Source organism: Hemitrygon akajei, chromosome 5 (genome assembly GCF_048418815.1).
Source record: "Hemitrygon akajei chromosome 5, sHemAka1.3, whole genome shotgun sequence".
NCBI lineage: Eukaryota > Metazoa > Chordata > Chondrichthyes > Myliobatiformes > Dasyatidae > Hemitrygon > Hemitrygon akajei.
Genome location: NC_133128.1, coordinates 146,235,571 through 146,259,212, shown reverse-complemented (window position 1 = coordinate 146,259,212; position 23,642 = coordinate 146,235,571).

The window sequence follows — 23,642 nt, the reverse complement described above, 5'->3', positions numbered from 1 at the left end:
AAAAGGAGGAATTAATAAATCTTTAAACTTTTTATAAAATTCAGGTGGAAAACCATCTTCTCCTGGAGATTTATTACTTTGAAATGATCCTAGAGCTTCTTCGACCTCTTTCAATGTAAAAGGCATATCTAATCCCTTCTGTTCTTCCGTATTTAATTTTGGAAGAGTTATTTGTGATAAAAACCTTTCTATCTTGACATTATCATTTTGTGATTCTGATTTATACAACTCAGAATAAAAATTCTTAAAAATTTCATTAATTTCTAAACGTTTATAAGTAATTTTATTTACTCTTGTTCAAATTGCATTTATTGTTTTAGAAGTCTGGTCTGTTTTTAAATGCCATGCAAGGACCTTATGTGATCTTTCACCTAGTTCATAATATCTCTGTTTAGTTCTCATAATTGCTTTTTCTGTTGGATATGTCTGAAGTGTATTATATTGTAACTTCTTATTAATAAGTTATCTTTGTTTTTCTTCTGTCATATTTCTTTGAGATTCTTTTTCTAATTTTGTAATCTCTCTTTCCAATTGATTTATTTCTATCATATATTCCTTCTTAATTTTAGAAGTATAACTTATTATCTGACCTCTCAAACATGCCTTCATTGCTTCCCACAATATAAATTTATCATCAACTGAATGTGAACTTGTATCTAAAAAGAACTGAATCTGCTTTTTCATAAAATCACAAAAATCTTGACATTTTAGTACGGTAATATTGAATTAAATCTCCATCTATAAATTGATTCCTCTTTATCTATCATTATCATTGTCATTATCAAAGGAGAATGATCTGACAATATTCTCGCTTTATATTCCATATTTTTCACTCTATCTTGAATATTTGTTGATAATAGGAAAAAACCTATCCTTGAATATGTTTTATGTCTATTTGAATAAAATGAATAATCTCTTTCTTTTGGATTAATTCTTCTTCATGTATCAATCAAATTTAAGTCTTTCATCAATGATAGAGTTAATTTTGCTACTTTTGATTTTGTGACAACCTTTGTTGATCTATCTAAAACTGGATCTAGACAAAAGTTAAAATCTCCACCTATTAATATTTTGTCATGTGCGTTAGCCAAATTCAAAAAGACCTCTTGTATAAATTTTACATCATTTTCATTTGGTGCATAAATATTCATAAGCGTCCATAGTTCTGAAAAAAATTGACAATGTATAATTACATATCTCCCCGCCGAATCAATTAATACGTTTTGTATTTTAATTGGTAAGTTTTTATTAACCAAAATTGCAACTCCTCTTGACTTTGAACTAAATGAAGCTGCAATAACATTTCCAACCCAGTCTCTTTTTAATTTCTGATGTTCTATGTCTGTTAAATGTGTTTCTTGTAAAAAAGCTATATTTGTTTTCATTTTTTTAATGTATGTTAAAATTCTTCTTCTTTTCACCGGTCCATTAACCCCATTAACATTAAAACTTAAAAAATTCAGTAAATTAGTCATTATTTTTAATTATGTTACTCCAATCTATAATAATACCTAATCTTTCAACTTTCGTGGTATCTTGGGAAATCTTTTTAAAATTCTCCGTGTGGCTATGTGTGTCCCCATCAATCATCCAGGCAGAAAGATAGAAGAAAAATAGAGTATAAAGAAAAAAACAAAATACCCCCCTACTAATGTTGTGGAAAAAAAAGAACACAACATTACCCCCCTCTGTTGTATGGGTCATGGCAATCACCATGATTACACACGTGAATCCCGTAGTAATCGATCCAAAGCTCCCCAGCCCCCCCGCAACATAAAAAAGTATATATATATGAAGAAAAAAATACTATTCTCAATTAGTATTTCTGAAATTTTGCTTTTCTCCCCTGTATCATCCTTAAATGTCCATCACTTCCATTCACTGTCTCTGTCTTCATCTTTAATCCATTACGCTTGGAAATCTCTATGTGTAATTAGTGAGTAGTTGGAAGTTTTTGTGCGAACTCCTCTGCTTCTCGATAATAGGTAAAAAATCTTTTTCCCTCCTCCAAAAAAATTATCAGTGTTGCTGAGTGACGCATTATAAATTTATAACCCTTTTCCCATAAAACTTTTTTCGCTGGGTTAAATTCCTTCTTTCTCTTCAAAAGGTTATAACTTATATCAGGATAGAAAAGAACTGCCTTCCCTGCTATCATCAATGGCCCGTTTCTCTTTTTGGCACATTGGGCAGCCGCCTTCAGGATCTTTTCTTTATCTTGGTATCTTAAGCATTTTATCAAAATTGATTGTGGATTTTGATCAGCTTGAGGTCTTGACCTTAAGGCTCTTTGAGTCCTTTCAATTCCAATTAGAGTTTCTCCTTCCATTTCCAAGTTTTCAGGGATCCATTTTTGAAAAAAATTTATTGGATCTTCTCCTTCTATATCTTCTTTAAGTCCAACAATTTTAATATTGTTTCGTCTACTAAAATTTTCAAGCTTATCAATTTTTTACATAAATTGTTTTCTTTCTGATGTCCAGGCAGTAATATCATCTTCCATTTTATTCATTCTTTCAACCATGTCTTCTGTAGTAGTTTCCAAATCAATAATTCTCTTTTCCATTTTTTCCTGTCTTTTTGTCATTTTATCAAACATAATCTCCATATTTATCATTTTTTATTACTTTTAATGCGTTTAATTTTTCTATTTTACACATTATTTGCATCAAAGTCTTTTCTATATTTCCAGAAAAACTTTTACCTCCATCTTCGTCTGATTTTTCCAGAGAATCTGAATGTACCTCAGATTCACTTTCACTTTCGGTTTCAATCGTAACTGGGATTTGTAGTTCTGGTTGCTCTCGTTTGCGCATGCTCCTTCCTTCACGTTTGCGCAGTTCTCGTTGGTCTTTTTCTTTAGAAATGGTCGATGTTGCCGCAGTTTCCTGTTCTGTATCACCGGTGGTAAAATGTACCTGAGCCCGCGGTTCTTTGGCAGAAGTGGGCCTTGATTCTGTTCCAACTTACTTTGTCTTCACGGTAGTAGTTTTCTTCATCTTCTGTTTGTGAGGCATAACTTGAAACAATCCAGAGTAGTTTATAAGTAACTTTTAGAAAGTATTGACTAACTTTTCTTCATTTAAACATTAATTTATTGATTTTTTATGGGAGAGCTGGGTTCCAGCGTCTCGATCCTACGTCATCACGTGACGTCCCCCCTCCTTGGTAAATATTGATGTAAAGAACTCATTTAGGATCTCCCTACATCCTCTATGTCCAAAGACATGGTCATTCTTTTATCCTAGAGTTGTCCTACTTTGGATCTGTCTTCACTAGGGAAGACACAAACCATCTCCCAGATGTAATAGTGGCCAGTGGACTTAGGGTAACAGGGGAACTGAAGGCACATAGGCAGAAAATGGTGTTGGATAGACTGATGGGACTGAAGGCTGATAAATCCCCAGGGTACTTAAGGAGGTGGCTCTAGAAATCGTGGATGCATTGGTAATCATTTTCCAATGTTCTATAGAATCAGGATCAGTTCCTGAGGATTAGAGGGTAGCTAATGTTATCCCACTTTTTAAGAAAGGAGGGAGAGAGAAAACAGGGAATTATAGACCAGTTAGCCTGACATCAGTGGTTGGGAAGATGCTGGAGTCAATTATTAAAGATGAAATAGCAGTACATTTGGATAGCGGTAACAGGATCGGTCCAAGTCAGCATGGATTTACGAACGGGAAATCATGCTTGACGAATCTTCTGGAATTTGTTGAGGATGTAACTCTGAAAATGGACAAGGGAGAGTCAGTGAATGTAGTGTACCTGGACTTTCAGAAAGCTTTTGATAAAGTCCCACATAGGAGATTAATGGGCAAAATTAGAGCACATCGTATTGGAAATAGGGTACTGACATGGATAGAAAATTGGTTGGCAGACAGGAAACAAAGAGTAGGGATTAACGGGTCCCTTTCAGAATGGCAGGCAGTGACTAGTGGGGTACCGCAAGGCTTGGTGCTAGGACCACAACTATTTACAATATACATTAATGATTTAGATAAAAGGATTAAAAGTAACATTAGCAAATTTGCAGATGACACAAAGCTGGGTGACAGTGTGAAATATGAGGAGGATGTTATGAGAATGCAGGGTGACTTGGACAGGTTGGGTGAGTGGGCAGATGCATGGCAGTTGCAGTTTAATATGGATAAATGTTAGGTTATCCACTTTTGTGGCAAGAACAGGAAGGCAGATTACTATCTGGTGTCAAGTTAGGTAAAAGGGAAGTACAATGAGATCTAGGTGTCCTTGTTCATCAGTCACTGAAAGTAAGCATGCAGGTACAGCAGGCAGTGAAGAAAGCTATTGGCATGTTGGCCTTCATAACAAGGGGAGTTGAGAATTGGAACAAAGAGGTCCTTCTGCAGTTGTACAGGGCCCTGGTGAGACCACACCTGGAGTATTGTGTTCAGTTTTGGTCTCCAAATTTGAGGAAGGACATTCTTGCTATTGAGGGAGTGCAGCACAGGTTCACAAGGTTAATTCCCAGGATGGCGGGACTGTCATATGTTGAAAGATTGGAGTGACTGGGCTTGAATACACTGGAATTTAGAAGGATGAGAGGGGATCTGATTGAAACATATAAAATTATTAAGGGATTGGACACGCTAGAGGCAGGAAACATGTTCCCAATGTTGGGGGAGTCCAGAACCAGAGGCCACAGTTTAAGAATAAGGAGTAGACCATTTAGAATAGAGTTGAGGAAAAACTTTTTCACCCAGAGAGTTGTGGATCTATGGAATGCTCTGCCTCAGAAGGCAGTGGAGGCCAATTCTCTGGATGCTTTCAAGAAAGAGTTAGATAGTGCTCTTAAAGATAGGGGAGTCAAGGGATATGGGGAGAAGGCAGGAATGGGGTACTGATTGTGGATGATCAGTCATGATCACAGTGAATGGCAATGCTGGCTCGAAGGGCTGAATGGCCTACTCCTGCACCTATTGTCTATTATTTATACTCACCCCCTGGTCTTCCACTTACTCTTGATGTACTTATAGAATGCCTTTGGATTCTCATTAATCCTAATAGCCAAGGGCTTTCATAATCCCCCTCTTGAGTTCTTTTGTGGCTTCTTCATAATCCTAAAGGGCTATGTTTGATTTTAGCTTCCTAAACCATACATACTGTTCCTTTTTCTTCTTGACTAATTTTGCATCCTCTCTCGACATTCGAGGCTTCCTTATATTGCCATCTTTGTTCTTCATTATTACTGGAACATACCTGTTCTGTACTCTGTGCGGTTGGTCTTTAAATACCCTCCATCCAAATCTGTAGGCATTAGGGAGATGGTGAGATTACCTGACTTCCCACATCTGCAGGAAGAAAATTCCATTACCCCAACTACTGTCCTGCCTGCACTGATTCAAGGATTAAGGATGAGCAATGAGAGAAACATAATATGTTCCTTCTCACTGAGGCCTGTTTTTAGTTTAAAAAGAGCTTAAAAAAAACATAGAAACATAGAAAACCTACAGCACAATACAGGCCCTGCGGCCCACAAAGCTGTGCCAAACATGTCCTTACCTTAGAACTACCTAGGCTTATCCATAGCCCTCCATTTTTCTAAGCTCCATGTACCTATTCAGGAGTCTTTTAAAAGACCCTATCATTTCTGCCTCCACCACCATCGCTGGCAGCCCATTCCACGCACTCACTACTCTCTGTGTAAAAAATTTACCCCTGACATCACTGTACCTACTTCCAAGCATCATAAAACTGTGCCCTCTCATGCTAGCCATTTCAGCCCTGGGAAGATGCCTCTGCCTATCCACACGATCAATGCCTCTCATTATCTTGTGCACATCAAAGTCAACAAAAGTTGTTCTCACTCCTCATACTTGGAGCACTTCATCCAAAACCTCAGCTCCCCACTTTTACAGTGGCCCTCTCCAACTATGGCGACTCTGCTTGACCTTAATTTCTTGTTATTGGACACTTAGAGTGCAGAAGCATAGCAGTTAGCAGTGTTGTATATGAAGGCAATGATGTAACTAATCACGATACTCTCCACTCTGTATCTATAAAAGTTTGTCAAAGTTTAAGATGATGTGCTGAAACTGTGCACACATCAAAGGAAGTAGAGATGCTGCTGTGCCATCTTTGTAATGACACTTACGTGCTGATCCCAGGACAGATCCTCTGAAATGATAGCACCATGAAACTTAAAAGTTGCTAACCATCTCAACCTCCGATCCCCTAATGAGGGTCTTCATGGATCTTCAATATCTTCCTCCTGTTGTCAACAACCAGGTCTTTGATTTTGTTGACTTTGAGTGAGAGGTTGCTGTTGTAGCACCTTTCAACCAGATTTTCAGTCTCCCTCCTCTATGCTGATTTGTCACCGCCAACAACAATGGTGACGTCAGTGAACTTAAATATGGCATTGGAACCTCATAGACATAAGTGTAAAGCGAGTAGAGCAGGTGGCTAAAAATAGAGCCTGTGGTGCTCCTGAGCTGATGGTGATTGTGGAAGAGATGTTTTTGCCAATTTGAACTGACTCGGTTCTGACTGAAGCTGAGAGGTGCAGTTTAAATAGGAATTGTCTGGTGTATTTATAGCCATTGAGGTACAGCACAGAAACAGGCCCTTTGGCCCAGTGAGTCTGTGTTGATCCTCAACTGCTCATTTACAATATTCTCACAGTAATCTTCTTGTGTTTTATTTTGGATAGAATGAAATTAGAAAGAAAATTAAGAGCACTTCTACCTGCCTCTCTCTCTCCCTACTGAGCCCATTACAAATCTCAGGGAACGGCATGGCAACAGTGAGGATGACTCTGTCATTTATGGCATTTGAGGATATCTGCTTTCTGATGGGAGGGAGATTGGTGAATTTATCCTGAAATGAGGTGGCATGGCTATCTCCTTGCTTGAGTTTGAAAGAATGAGAGACAATCTCACTGAAATATACAACAATTTTTAGAGGCTTGTCAGAGAAGATGTGGTGTGGAAATGATGTTTACCTGAGCTGTGGTACCTACAACCAGGTGTCACTGTTTCAAAATTGGGGAAATTCAAGTCTGAGATGGGAAGAAATTTCTTCACCAAAAAGATTATTAGATTTTGGAATTTTCTACACTAAAGTGCAGGACTAAGGTTGAGAGATTTTTAAGGGAATCTCAGGACTTGTAGACACAGAGATTGTGGATGTTGGAATATGAAGCAAAAGACTGAACAGTTGGAGGAACTGAGCAGCATCTGTGGGAAGTGCCACTGGGCAGGAAAGGTGTGCTGAAGTAGAAAGTCAGTCAAGGTACTTATGAACAGCAGCGCAAACATGAGGGATGAACAGCTGACTCCTGTTTCTAATTCTTATGCTCCGAGAGAATAAAAAGTTAGCATTGGGTACATTGTGCAATGACTAGGTACCTCCAGCCTGTTGCAATAACCCATTTGGTTCATCAATGGCTTCTAGAGACGAAAACTGCTGAAAGAAGTCAGCAGGTTGAGTGGCATCTGTAGAAGAAAGGAATTGATGACATTTCTTTTCTTTCCATTCTGACATGTTGGTACATTGGTTTGTCGCCACCCCTTGTGCCACGATGAGGCCAACCTTTGGGTGGAGGAGCTAAACCATCTAGTAGTCTCCAACTAGATGGCATGAGTATCGATTTCTCCTTCCAGTAAAAATAAAATACCCTCACCCTCCCCTCTTCTTCTATTCCCAATAGAAGCTGTTATCAGCTGCCTATCATCTCTCCCTGGGTCCCTTTCCCTCATGGTCCACTCCCCTCTCCTATCAGATTCCTTCCTCTACACCCTTCAGCCTTCCTACCCACCTGGCTTCACCTATCCTCCTTCAACCTTTCCCACTTTTTTATTTTGGCATTTTCGTACTTCCTTTCCAGTCCTAAAGAAGGGTCCCAGCCTGAAACATTGACTACTTATTCCTTTCCATTGATGCTGCCTGACATGCTAAGTTCCTGCAGCTTTTTGCGTGTGTTACTTTGGATTTCCAGCATCTGCAGATTTCCTCACAGTGCTTTCAGTTTTAACAAGCCACACACAAGGATAGTTAATGGACCGTGCAGTTCTGTATGAATGCAAAGATAATCAAGAACAGCTTAAATGGAAATGTTCTCCAGTATCGGCTGATGACTTACAGAACTATGAATGTTGAGCAGTTGACAGAGGCTGTCTGTGACAATTAAGCTGTGAGGTATGGACTGAAAAGGACCTCTGTGAGATGCATAAATGGAGCTGCAAAGTGAAGACATTTTGTTGTAGTGAGATAAAAAAGCTCAGAAACATCTCCCATGGTATCAAAGGCCTCCGCAGAGGACCAAAGGCTCGTTGTAATATGAGATGACCAAAGGTGTATGTTAAAACAGCAAGTACCTCAGTGGGAGAAGGCTGACAACAACAATCAATTTTGCACAGATTTGCACCTTGTTGTCTACCGGGTCTGCATTTCCTCTATAATTGTAGCACTTTATTCTTTATTCCGGTACTGCTTTTCCCTTTGTTTTGTCTCAACATTGTTATGTTTAGAAGTAATCTGCCTGGCTGGCATGCAAATCAAAATCTTTCACCATATCCCAGTACATGTGTCAATAATAAACCAATTGCTCTTACAGGGGACTAGGACAGTGTGGCCAAGGGAGACGAATGGAATTTTAAATGAATACTTCTCATCCGTGTAGGTCATGGAGAACTTGATGTAAGTGAGCAAATTCGTGGAAAAGAACAGTTATGTCCAATACCATATTGGTATTACATGACAAGGTTCTGGCAGTCTTAAGGCACAGAAATCCCTGGGGCCTGTCCAATCCTGGGATGTTGTGAGATGTCAGGGAAGGCATGGCTGGAACCCATGCAGAGATTTTTAAACCTGGTTTTGTTATGGATACTGGAAGATTCCATAAAAAGATCTTAAAAGGTGAAATCAACAAACTCTGCTGTTGAAAATACTACTGTAGATATTTCAGAATTTTGCTGCACACAAAGAGGAAACAAGATTGAGTCACATAATCAAACCATTAAAAATGTTGTTGCCACATATTGAAACAGCCAGTGACCTAACAATGACTAGTAAGATTCATGAGTGAGTATGTTTTTTTTTTATTGCAAGTGGACTACACCTTTATTTTGAAAGCTTCAAAAAGAATATGCAGTCTGGTATTTAATGACTGTGAAACTTGAAGTGAACTCTTGCTAACTCTTACAAGAGTTACAGGGTTAGGGGGGAGGAAAGGGGCTTGTTTTTACTGTTTTCGTTTTGTTGCTTGATGTGTTTTGCTTTATTGTGTTCTGGGCTGTTCAGCAGTGCATTGTGGGTATGCTATGTTGACGCCAGAATGAGTGGCCGCACTTGCGGGCTGCCCAGCACATTTCTTTAAACTTATGTTGCTGACAAGAGATTAAAATTCATGTGCAGTAAATGCTGAATTATCACAATATCAACAAAGGTTAAAGCTGCTTAGGATGGTAGGGCTTGTATGGCATATCTTTGAGAATGGTAGTGAGGAAGGACGATATTAATGGGGAAATTAATAGATTTAAATGCAACCATCTTTTTCACAAGGTTGGAGAAGAGATCCAGGATGTAGGTTTAGGGTGAGAGTGAAAAGATTTAATAAAAACCTGAGGGGCAACGGTTAGACTGTGGGGACAGACTAAGTTGCCTGGGACTGTACTCTCTGGAATTCAGAAGAATGAGAGGAGATCCTATAGAAACATATAAAATTATGAAAGGGATAGATAAGATAAAGGCAGGAAAGTTGTTTCGACTGGTAGGTATTAGGGGACAGAGCCTCAAGAGTTGGGGGAGTTGATTTAGGACAGAGATGAGGAGGAACTGCTTTTCCCAGAGAGTGGTGAATCTGTGGAATTCTCTGCCTAATGAAGCACTGGAGGCTACCTCAATGAATCTATTTAAGACAAGGTTGGATAAATTTTTGCATAGTAGGGAAATTAAGGGTTATGGGGAAAAGGCTGGTAGGTGGAGCTAAGTCCATGGCCAGATCAGCCATAATCTTATTGAATGACAGAGCAGGCTCGATGGGCCAGAAAACCTACAGATATGCTCCAATTTCTTATGTTTTTACGTTCATCCAGATGGTAGTCAGATTGAGCTGCCAGAATAAGTGGCTGAGGCAAGTATATGGATGTTATTTAAAAGATACTTAGATACCTGGATAGGAAAGCTTTGGACAGAAATGTGCTGAACAGGGACAAATGCGAAAGGCTTAGATGGAAATCTTGCTTAGCATGGACTAGTTGAGCTGAAAAGCCTATTTTCATGCTCTACGACCCATGGATAGCAAATCCAGGAACGACTTCTGAACTCTTTCACCTACCTGCCCGTGCCATTACAGAGACCCTTCACATGACCTGGTAATCCTGAATGTGCTACTTTGACAGACATCTTGAATACATGGATGCTGGAAAATGGATTGTGGATGATCTCCCTTCGTATCCCTACATCAAATAAGTTTGTTTGCTCCAGATTGGAATTTTCAACAGAATCGAGTCAGAGCTTGCTGACAGATATGTTCCACTCACATTCACCACAGGCGTGGAGGGGAGCTTCAAGTTTACCTTTTAAGAATCTCTCCACTGTCCACTGGCTGAACGCTGCTGAACTATCGGTCATTTTCAGCTGATGTTTCCATGCAGTGAATGGTGCTATTTAGTCAACAAAGATTTTGCTTCCTGAATACTTCTGGGTGTATCTTATGGATTTTGGATTGCTGATCGTGAAAATCAGCATGAAATTTCCCTATCATTCACCATTATTTTGAAATTGCCTATATTTTTTATTTCAATTCATGATTCAAGTTAGAATAACTGATGCCAAAATTAAGGAAGGCATAGTTGTTGGTCCACAAATCGAACATGTTATCAATGACAGGCAATTCTGAGAACTTCTAGTGTGACTGGAGAAAATCACATGGAAAGCATTCAAGGATGTTGTTGAAAATTTTCTTAACAATGACAGAGCACCAAACTATGTGCAGCTGGTTAACAATATGCTTCAAGCATACAAAACCATGAAAAGCAACATGTCACTAAAGATTCATTTTCTGCATTCCCATTTCGACTTCTTCCCTGAATATCTTGGAGCTGTTAGTGATGAGTATGGTGAAAGGTTTCACAAGGACATTGCGGTCATGGAGAAACAATATCAGGGCAACTGGAATCCATCAATGCTGGCTGATTATTGCTGGTAAGCAAGATGCTTCAGACACTACTACAAATGAAAATCATCAACAAAACATTTTCAGAAAATTGTCAGTACCACAATGCAATTAAATGCATTGTATTCAATAAAAGTTAATTTCTTGTTTCTCCAAATTCCTATGTGATACATGAAGTTTGAAATTATATTTATGTTCAGCTTCAAGTAGTCTATCATAAACAAAAGTTTCTGATAAAAGGTCTCGGCACAAAAGCTCAACTGTTTACTCTTTTCTGTAGATGCTGCCTGGCCTGCTGAGTTCCTCCAGCACTGCGTGTGCGTTGTCTTTCCGAGGAAGCAATACCATAAAAAAAAAAGTCACCTTGTGAAATTGCCAAAGAGGTTGAAAGAATCAATATGGTTGTACAATTAAGTGTTCCTTGCTTTTCCTGAGATTGTTTCTCTGTGAAGCAACAGGGTTTATTGAGGCCAATATCAATTTTTGTGCCTACATCAGCAGTTTGCAGCACAACACATTCAAGATGACAACAAGTGTTGCATAAGATTCTTTCAACAATTCAGTTAACTCTTGGATTGAATATGTGGACTATAAAAGGGAAGGAAAGATTCATACAATTTGTTAAGAATAACTATCATTATTCCAAAAAAAAACCATGTGATGACATATTTAAAGATCTGGTTACAAGTAGCTAGTATACAAAATGACAAAATAGACAAGTTCTGAACTTCGTGGGAAGTGGCTGGAATATGTTTTCAAAGGTGTGTTAGTGAAAGCTTCAGTGAACTTATATTGAGGTTTCTATGAGAGCTGATGAATGTGAACATTCATTTATTATCTTCCCCTGTGTTGTTACAATGGTACAGAATCAGAATGTCTCATACTGATAATAGGTTTTGATGGTCTTAAAGTGTCAGTGGAAGTTAAATTATGAAGGGGTTTTTGGAAGGCTGATTCTTGGTTGAATTAACTAGCTACATCTTCCTTTTCTAAATTCCTGAAGATGTCCCATACATTTCCTAAAAGAGTGATCATTAGATTATTTTAACACATTTTATATCACAATCATCAATTGAAGCAGATGAAGATTTTCCCGAATTAGAAATTTGCTCATTTACCATTGAACATGATAGAGGGCAGGAGGACACATCTTAAAAAGTGATATATCATCATCTGGTGAAATTCCAATAAAAACTGAGCTGCTTGTTCACAATGAGTGAGGAAATCTCCAGAAGAACTTCTTAAAATTGGAAAGCTATTTCAGCAGTTTTTATATTACATTGTCCTTTCCTGACTTAATTATAATGTATGCATACTTTCATCCAAATTAAGAGGAGAGAATATGTTCTATAATCATTGCTTATAGAACATAGAACATCGATATTGTGCTGACCTTTTACCTACTCTAAAATCAAATTAGCTCTTTCCAAAGAGCATACCAAAAGTTCTTTTCAGATATATAAAGAGCAAAAGGCAAGAATAGATATTGGACTGCTGGAAGATGATGCTGGAGAGACAGTAAAGGGGGACTGAGAAATAGCATAAGAATGAAATAAGTATTTTGTGTTAATTTTCACTATGGAAAACTCAAGCAGCATGCCAGAAATTCAGAAGTGTCAGGGAGCAGAATTGAGTGTAACCCAGGAGAAGGAGCTTGGGAAGATGGAAGGACAAAAGGTAGATGAGTCACTTGGACCAAATGGACTACACATCAGGGTTCTGAAAGAGATAACTGAAGAGATTGTGGAAGTATTAGTAGTGATCTTTCAAGAAACAATAGATTTAGGGATAATTCCGAAGGACTGGAAGATTGTAAATCTCACACCACTCTTTCGAAAGGGAGGGAGACAAAACAGAAGAAGTTATCGACCAGTTAGTCTGATTTCAGTAGTTCAGCCCATTATTAAGGATGAAATTTCAGGATAGTTGGAGGCACATGATAAAATAGACTGAAGTCAAAATGGCTTCCTTAAGGGGACATCTTGCCTGACAAATCTGTTGGAATTCTTTGAGGAAATTACAGGCAGAATAGACAAAGAAGAAGCATGTACGTTGCTTACTTGGATTTTCAGAAGACCTCTGGAGTTTAAATGAATGAGGGGGGTCTCATTGAAGCCTATCAATTATTGAAAGGCCTAAATAGAGTGGACATGAAGAGGATGCTTTCTATAGTGGAGTCTAGGTCCAGAGGACACAGTCTCTGAATACAAGTATGACCATCTAGGACAGAGATGAGGAGGAATTAATTTACCCTGAAGGTGATAAAGCTGTGGAATTCATTATGGCAGATTGTCATGGAGGCTAATTCACTGGGTATGTACTTAAAGCAAAAGTTGATAGGCTCTTTATTAGTAAGGGCATTGAAGGTTGCAGCGAAAAGGCATGAAAATTGTGTTGAGAGAAATGATAAATCAACCATGATCAAATAGCAGAGCAAATTCATTGGGCCAAATGGCCTAATTCTGCTCTTATGTCCTAAAATCTTGTTCATAATTTCAGGTAGTAGACAGGAGTATGAAATGGATCAGTAACAATCATCCACCTGCCTCTACCACTCATTTCCTGTCCAGTATCTGTTGATCTCTGTCCACTAATGGCAACACAAAGTTCAAAGTAAATTTATTATCAACGTACATTTATGTCACCATAAACAACCCTGAGATTCATTTTCTTGTGGGCATCCTCAGTAAATCTATAATAGAATAATAACCATAACAGAATCAAGGAAACATGGACGTCCATCCAGTGTGCAAATACAATAAGCTGTGCAAATGCAAAAAGAAATAAATAATAATAAATAAGTAAGCAAAAAATATTGAGAGCATGAGATGAAGAATCTTTGAAAGATAATCCATAAGTTGTGGGAACATTTCAATGATTGGGCAAGTGAAGTTGAATGAAGTTATCCCCTTTTGTTCAAGAACCTAATGGTTGAGGAGAAATAACTGTTCCTGATCTTGATGGTGTGAGTCCTAAGCTCCTGTACCTTATTCCTGATGGCAGCAGTGAGAAGAGACCATGTCCTAGGTGGCGAGGGTACCTGATGATAGATGCTGCTTTCCTGCGACAGTGTTTCTTGTAGATGTGCTCAATGGTAAAGGGGGCTTTACCATGATGAACTGGGTCATATCCACTACTTTTTGTAGGATTTCCATTCAAGGGCATTGGTGTTTCAGTAGCAGGCTGTGATCCAGCCAGTCAATATACTCTCCATTACACATCTGTAGAAGTTTGTCAAAGTTTTAGATCTCATGCTGAATCTTCGCAAACTCCTAAGGAAGTGGAGGTTTCGCTGTGCTTTCTTGTAATTGCACTTATGTGCTGGTTCCGGGACAGTTCTTCTGAAATAATAACATCAAAGAACTTTAATCTGCTGACCCTTGCCACCTCTGATCCTTCAATGAGGACTGGCTCATGGACCTCTGGTTTCCTCCTCCTGAAGTCAATAATCAGCTCCTTGGTCTTGCTGACATTGAGTGAGAGGTTGTTGTTGTGGCACCACTCAGCCAGGTTTTCAATCTCCCTCCTATATGCTGATTCATCACCACCTTCGATTTGGTCTGTGACAGTGAAGTCATCAGCAAACTAGATTATTACATTGGAGCTGTTCTTAACCACATAGTAATAAGTGTAAAGTGAGCAGAGCAAGAGTAGAGTAATTGTACAGGGGCTCCCCTGTATAATTACATTAACAACCAGTCTGTAACAGTTAGCCCCATGTCTACTAATGATCACTCCCTGTCCACAAACCGTAATATTCCAGACCTTTAATATTCATTCTGTGTCTACTAACATTCACTCCCTTGTTCACTCAAGATGACCTGTTTCCTTTCTTTGGCTACATGAACTCAGTTTGGTCTATAAAACCATACCTTTAATCATTTGCATATTATTGTTGACTGTGTCCAAGGAAAAACACTAGAATTAAAAATGAAAAAACAAAAAACAAGGAAAAGGGGAATCAAACTGGAAAGGAATGCTGTACTAGCTGTCACAAGTTTCAAATCATCCTGGATCAAATTATTTCTCATTTGTACGTTATGATGTTTGGATGAAGCAGGGCTCAAGCTGTTTCTTTTTGACCCTCTAGATTCTCTTGTGGGTGCTGACTAAAGAGTTCAGACCTCACTAAAAAGTATCAGAGGAAGAAACATTTTTGAAGTAACTAATCACTAGTCCCTAATAAACCTCATTTTATTTTCTCTCTCATTCTGTTCACTATTGGTGGAAACTTGATTTTCCACTTTAACTCAGCAATTAAAAATTGTGGAAGTCTTAAGGGAATTTCAGAAAAGCTCAGCAATGTGGTTCTTGTAAGGGCACACAGTTTGTATAAACACAGTAACATAGAAAACCTACAGCACAATACAGGCCCTTTGGACCATAAAGCTGTGTCAAACATGTCCTTACTTTAGAAATTACTTAGGGTACTCATAGCCTTCTATTTTTCTGAGCTCCATGTACTTGTCCAGGAGTCTCTTAAAAGACCCTATCGTATCCACCTCCATCACTGTCGCTGGCAGCCCATTCTAGGCTCTCACCACTCTCTGAGTATAAATCTTACCCCTGACATCTCCTCTGTACCTGCCTCCAAGCACTTTAAAACTGTGCCCTCTTGTACTAGCCATCTCATCCCTGGGAAAAAGCCTCTGACTATCCACATGATCAATGCCTCTCATCATTTCATACACCTCTATCAGGTCACCTCTCATCCTCTGTCGCTCCAAGGAGAAAAGGCCGAGTTCACTCAACCTATTCTCATAAGTCATGCTCCCCAAACCAGGCAGCATCCTTGTAAATCTCCTCTGCACCCTTTCTATGGTTTCCACATCCTTCCTGTAGTGACATGACCAGAACTGAGCACAGTACTCCAAGTGGGGTCTGACCAGGGTCCTATATATCTGCAACATTACCTCTCGGCTTTTAAACTCAATCCCACGATTGATGAAGGCCAATCCAACGTATGCCTTCTTAACCACAGAGTCAACCTGCGCAGCAGCTTTGAGTGTCCTATGGACCCCAAGATCCTTCTGATTCTCCAGGCTGCCAAGAATCTTACCATTAATACTATATTCTGCCATCATATCTGACCTACTAAAATGAACCACCTCACACTTATCTGGGTTCAACTCCATCTGCCACTTCTCAGCCCAGTTTTGCATCCTATCAATGTCCGTTGTAACCTCTGACAGCCCTCCAAACTATCCACAACACCCCCAGGCTTTGTGTCATCAGCAAATTTACTAACCCATCGCTCCACTTCCTCATCCAGGTCATTTATAAAAATCACGAAGAGTAGGGGTCCCAGAACAGATCCCTGAGGCGCCCCAATGGAGGAAACTCATTGTCTTGTTTTCAGATCCATGGAGTATAGATGAAAGGAAAATGAATAAAACTGTAGATACAGGAATTGAAAATTTAGAATATAAGAAAATAGGGGCAAAAGGGAGCCATGTTACCCCTTAAGCCTATCCACCATTTAATAAGATCATAACCGATCCACGCCAGGCCTCAGCTTTTCTTCTGCACCAATAAAAATATTCACATAATTCCATTTCAGCCCTTCCTCCATCCCACCTCATACTTTGCTACATAATAATACACTGAAAACTCTTTGTTAGGAAATTTCTGATTGGTAGTCTTCCTGAACTTCAGTTCAATCTCTAAAATTAGAGAAGGCAACAAGGAGAACTACAAAGACCCGGCTAAAGATCAGGAGACATCAAATCAGACCCTAATATCCCAGCTGGGATATCTAAAATCAGTTAGTTACAAACAGATTCTAGCCAAAACTCTCTAGTTCACTGTCATTCATTAAATACCAGGGCTTTGCTAGGTCCAGCATTCTGGTCAATGATGAGTGGTGAGATTTATTATATCTTTTCTGTAGTTATTTGAATCACCTGGTTGGCTTCCTAATCCATTTTGGAGGATTTTTTAAAACACCAAAGTAACAGAGTCATAGAGTCATTGAAAAGTGAAGCACGGAAACAAGCCCTTCAGTCGATCTAGTCTGTGCTGAAACATTTATGCTGCCTACTACCATTGTCCTGCACTGGGACCATCGGCCTCCATACTGTTACCATCCATGTACCTATCCAAACTCCTCTAAAACATTGAAATTGAACTCCAATGCACCACTTGGACTGGCAGCTCATTCCATGTTCTCATGACCCTCTGAGTGAAGAAGTTTCCCCTCATGTCCCCCTTAAACATTTCACCTTTCACCCTTAACCCATGATCTCTGGTTGTAGTCCTACACAATCTCAGTGGAAAAGGCCTGCTTGTATTTACATTATCTATACCCCTCATAATTTTGTATACCCCTATCAAATCTTCTCTCTGTCATTTACATTCCAAGGAATAATGTCCTAGCTAATCAATTTTTTCTTATGACTCAGGTCCTCCAGACCTGGCAACATCCTTGTAAATTTTCTCTGTACTCTTTCAGCTTTATTCAGATCTTTCCTGTACATATGTTGTGTATTTAATATTTCAGTAATATCTGAGTAACCTTATATCTTTGTGTATATATTTATATATAGTTTGATTAAGCATTCTTGTTCATTTAAATAGTTAATTGTAGATTATATGAAAAATACATTAATTGTATATGTCATCATACTACCTCATGCTAGTACATGCACACCTCACTTGAAGTAAATCCATAGTTAGACTCATGTTTCTGACTCCTGTGTCTTCATTTCAATTAGTTTAATGTTTTGTAGTTGCAAAACATAACATTGGTGATGAGGTATTTTTTTAAATGAACCCAATACGGCTACTGACCTGTTGAAGCCAGACATTTAAACTAAAAAAGAACACAGTGGGAGCAAGGGTGAGTAAAGGAAAAAAAATCCAGTCCAGCATGTGCAGAAAGACAGTTGAGTTTTAAAGCACAGTACATAGTCTTCAGAGGCGAAAACTGCATCGTGTTAAAAAAAGGTCTTAAAACGGAAGAATTCACGAGTTCATAAAGGGAAGGGAAGGATTTACGGGTTCATAAAAAGTGTGTACTGGGTGATAAACTATCACAAAGGAAAATCACAGATGGCTAGCTACATCAAAATGAATTCATGTTTGACTACACAACAGGTAACAGAGCTATGGAAAAGTATTTTGAAGCAAATGAAATAGACAATGAGAAGTAAGTGTCAAATGTTATTGAGTGCATTGGGTTTAAAGGCATACAGTTTGCTTTGATCAGGAATGAGCTTTGCTGCTGTTGTGAAAGCAATGCAGGAACACTTAGAACTGAAGCTGTTATTGATTGCAGAACCCTTTAGTTTTCATAATTGGATTCAAAAAGTAGGGCAGTCTATTGCAGCATACATGGCTGAATTGAAAAGATTGTCTGAGCATTGTCAGTTTGGCAAGGGGCTGAATGATTCACTAAGAGATTATTTAGTTTGTGGAATTTTAAAGGAAATTTTTCAAACACAGCTCTTAACTAAGCACAACTTGTAGTCAAAAGAGCAGTTGAAATCACAGTTTCAATGGAAACCCACACAGAGATGCAATTGAGTAGCAATCAGGAATTAAAATGTGCATGAATAAACTTGTAGCATCTAAACAGAAACTGGCCTGGACAAACAAGTTATGTTACCATTGTGACAGGGGCAAACAAACAACAAATAAATGCTGATTTAAGAGCGAAACTTACAGAAAATGCAATGAAGTAGGGCACATGGAAAGGGCATATCAAGCAGACAAAAATAGATGGAACATATAGGATAGCAGGAAAGATAAAATTTTTAATTACAGTTTCAAAAAGAGCACTGATCTGCATGCTGTGGATGAAAATTCTGATACTGATGGGAGTGACACAGGATTGTGTAGCTTTAAGATTTACAGTGTGAAAATTAACAATAGACAAGCAATATGGCTTACATGGGAAGTGAACAGCAAATTAATTAAAATGGAATTTGGACACTGGCTCAGATGTTTCAGTCATTCCACAAAATGAGTTTGAGCAGCATTTCAAAGACACAAAACTGAAGTCTACAGATATCCAAATTAAGAACTTATATTGGAGAAAAGATTAACTCCTATGGGAATGACATTCATACCTGAGAAATACAACAACCAACAAGCCACGTTGACTTTGCATGTGGTAAAAACAGAAAGACCAGCATTGTGGGGGTGTGAGTGGCTGAGACAACTATAACTTGATTAGATATTCATCTACCATTTGCAGGCCACATCCCCACCAATGAAGCTACATGAAAGCAAATTCAGGAAGATATTGGATGATGGCACAGCAGTGTTTAAGGATGGTATTGGAAAACTCAAATATACCATGAGTAAAATAGTGTTAAATGAAATTGCTGCACCCAGTTTTGCAAAGCCTATCTAGTTCCTTATACCATCCATGATAAAGTAGCCAGTGAACAAGGTCACATGGAATTCTTTCCAAGGTTGTGTGGAGTTCATGGTCCCAGTAGCCAAGAAGAATGGTTCTGTCAGGATCTGTGGTGATCTTAAGGTTACAAGCAATTCAATATTGAAAGTAGATCAATACCCTCTGCCCAGGATAGAGGATACCTTTGCAAACCTTTCTGGAGGAAAACACTTCAGCAAAGTGAACTTAACAGAGGCCTACTTGCAGATGAAGAAAGAAGAAGATAGAAAATGTGTTTCTCAACAGAAATACTCATAGATGGCTTTATCAATATTGTATGTTTATTTTTGGAGTGGAATCTATACCTGTACCCTGGCAGAAAGCTATGGACCAGGTGCTGCAAGGCTGCCCAGGTTCTCAATGTTACATGGATAACATCATCGTTTCTGGTAAGGATGGCAAGGAACATCTCCAAAACCTCAAGACAGAGTTAAAAAGATGAGAAGGTTATGGGTGTAGAGCACGACGCGACAAGTGTGAATTCTTTAAACAAAGCATCACTTCTGTGGTCACATGATTGACGCACAAGGATTACACAATTGTGCTGAGAAAATTCAAGCAGTGATGGATGCCCCAAGGCCAAAGGATGTGTCACAGTTGCAGTCTTTTTTATGACTTGTTAATTACTATAACAGGTTTCTGCAAAACCTGGCTACTGTGCTTTACCCCTTGAACTCATTACTACAGATCAGGAAGAAATGGACAAAGCAGTGTGAGACGGTTTGTAAAAAGGTAAAGGAATTTGGTGATGTCAGACACTGTGATCCACACCATCTGGTGAAGCTTGCCTGTGATGCCTCGTCTTATGGTACAGGCACAGTCTTGTCACATGTTATAAGCAATGGCCCCATAGCCTTTGCATCATGTTCCTTTACCGTTACAGAGAATAATTATGCACAGATTAACAGAGAGGACTTGAGTCTGGCTTGGGGTGTAAAATGTTTCAACCAGTACTTGTATGGGAGAAAGTTTACCTTGTTACTGAGCATCAACCACTAGTATCCATTTTCAATGCATAGAGCGGTGTTACACTAACAGCAGCAACACAAATGCAGAGATGGGCTCTGTTTCTTGGGGGACACAATTGCAATGTCGAATTCAAGAGGATGACTAATCATGGAAGGGTTGATGGATTGTCCCATTTACCCTTGGAAATGGTAGTACCAGAAAAACCTACTGAAAAGGACACTCCCCTTGACATATTCTCCCTAACGCAAATCAAAAGTCTCCTTATTACAACAGGGATGATCCAATGGGAAACCAGAAAAGATCCCACACTGTCTCAGGTCTAAATGGCCACCCAAAATGGCTGGAATGTGCAACAGAAATCCCACTTTCCCCATTTTTACCAGCAACAGGATGAACTTGCCCTTGACACTGATCGCCTTATGTAGGGATTGAGAGTTGTTGTACCATACCAAGCTGAGAGCTAAATTGGTGGAGGAGCTACATGCCGGCCATCTAGACAAGATTAACGTGAAAGTGTTATTTTGCAGCTTTGTCTGGTGGCTTGTGATTGATCAGCAGATCGAGCAGTTTGCCATGCATGTACTGAACGGGATGCCAACATGTCCAAAAGGTGCCAAGCGCAGTACCTCTCCATCCCTGGGAAGGGCCTGGATTGCCCTGGCAGGGAATACATCTGGATCTTGCCAGACTGTTCATGGACACAAATTTCTTGGTAGTTTTGGATGCAGCTATGAAGTGGCCAGAAGTGTTCCCAATAGCCTCCACAACAGCCCCACGTACTGTTAATTTATTGAGAAGCCTCTTTGCAAGGACTGGTGATCCTGAACACTTTGTCAGTGACAAAGGACCACAGATTGTAGGGGAACTGTTGCAATCACTCCTGAAAGTGAATAAAATAAGACCTATTGCATCTGCACCGTCCAACCCAGCTACAAATAGCTTGGTGGAAAGCTTTGTCCAGAGTCAAAAGAACATTCTGCGAGCAGTGTCAGCAGAACACATTACACTAACACTGAACAAGAAGCTCACCATATAACTCTCGAGCTCTGCTGTTCCTGGGTCATCCCTCGCGTTCACACTTGGCTCACCTCAAACACAATCTCAGAAGCAGGATGCAAGACAAACAGCTGAGACAAGTTGAAGACTCCTTGAACAAAGAGGTTTGATGATTCACTCCTGGTCAAACAGCCCTGGCGAGGGACTACAGAGGTGATCAAAAGGGGGTACTCAGAGAAGTTAAGGACATAACTGGACCACTCTCCTATACAGTGGAGATTGAGTCTGATATCTGGAGATGCCACATCAACCAGTTGAGGAAAGCAGTGTCAGTTGATAAAGAAAGTTGACGACCGTTATGAGACCACTTCCTGAAGTCTTAGAGTCAACCCCTACACCACCTCGGAGGAGGGCCCAGAACCTGAGATACTTTCACAGCCACAACTCACACCTGCCAAGCAGCGTGATTCCCCCTTGTCAGGAAAGATATTATCCAACAAGAGTAAGATATCTTCCACAGCAGTTAAACCATTTGGCCTGAATGGGACAATTTATATTTACTATGTAGTGGATGTCTGTATACATTACTCCAAATTAGGCCTCACCAATGTCTTATACAACTTCAACATATCATCCCAGCTCCTGTACTCAGTACTTTCATCTATGAAGGCAATTGTGCCAAAAGCTTTCTTTATGATCCTATCTACCTGTGACACCACTTTCAATGAATTAGGTTCCTGTATGCCTAGATCCTTTTGTCCTACTGCACTCCTCAGTGCCCTACCATTCACTGTGTAAGATCTATCCTGGCTGGTCCTACTGAAATGCAATAGCTTACACTTGTCTGTACTAAATTTCATCTGCCATTTTTCAGTCCATTTTTGCAACTAGTCCAAATCTCACTGCAAGCCATGATAGCCAAGGCTACAAGCCTTGCTGTTCACTACACCGCCAGTCTCAGTGTCACCTGCAAATTTGCTGATCTAGTTAACCACATTATCATCTAGATCATTGATATAGATGAAAAACAACAATGGACCCAGCACTGATCCCTGCAGCACACCACTAGTCACAGGCCTCCAGTCATAGAGGCGGCCATCTACTACCACTCTCTGGCTTCTACCATAAAGTTAATGTCTAATCCAATTTACTAACTCATCTTGAATGATGAGCGACTGAAACTTCTTGACCAACCTCCCATGCGGGACTTCCATAAAATACCTTGTTAAAGCCCATGTAGACAACATCCACTGTTTTGCCTTCATCAACTTTCCTGGTTAATCCCTCGAAAAACTCTATAAGATTGGTTAGATACAGCCTACAATGCACAGAACCATGCTGACTAACCTTAATCAGTCCATGACTATCCAAATACTCATATATATGGTCCCCTAGAATACCATCCAATAACTTTCCCTCTACTGATGTCAGGCTTGCCAGCTAATAATCACTGGTATATTTTTAGAGCCTTTCTTAAACACTGAAACACATTGGCTATCTTCCAATCTTTGGGTACCTCAGCTGTAGTTAAGGATGATTTAAATATTTCTGCTAGGTCCCTGGCAATTTCTGCACTTGCCTCCTGCAGGGTCCAAGGAGAAACCTTCTCAGGCCTGGAGATTTATCCACCCTAATTTGCCTCAAAGCAGCAAACACTTCCTCCTCTTGACGTTGTGATAAGTTATGAACTTTGCATTGATATCTCGGGCTGGTGACTATTTACTGCCTTTGCTCAGCTGATCAGTAAGTACTTATTCATACCGAATGTTACTTTGTAAGTAAAGATGAGACTAGCCAGGGCACAGATGTACTGCTGGATCTGCAGCTAACCAAAGGAGGAAGCTCCAAGAACAGTCCCAGCTGAAGATTCTTTGCAATTGGTCAGCATGCATCAGTTGGGCCAAAGGGCTTGTTTCTGTGTTGTATGACTTTTTGTCACTTTCTTGTGTGTACTTATGGCAGCAAGAATAACATCATTTAATATTAAATAAAGAGAGTATTAAAAGTTTCTTCTGATGCATAAAGTATAAAAGAGAGGTGAGAGTGGATATCTGACCACTGGAAAATGCTGGAGAGGTAGTAACGGGGGATAAAGAAATGGCGGATGAACTGAGTAAGTATTTTGCATTAGTCTTCACT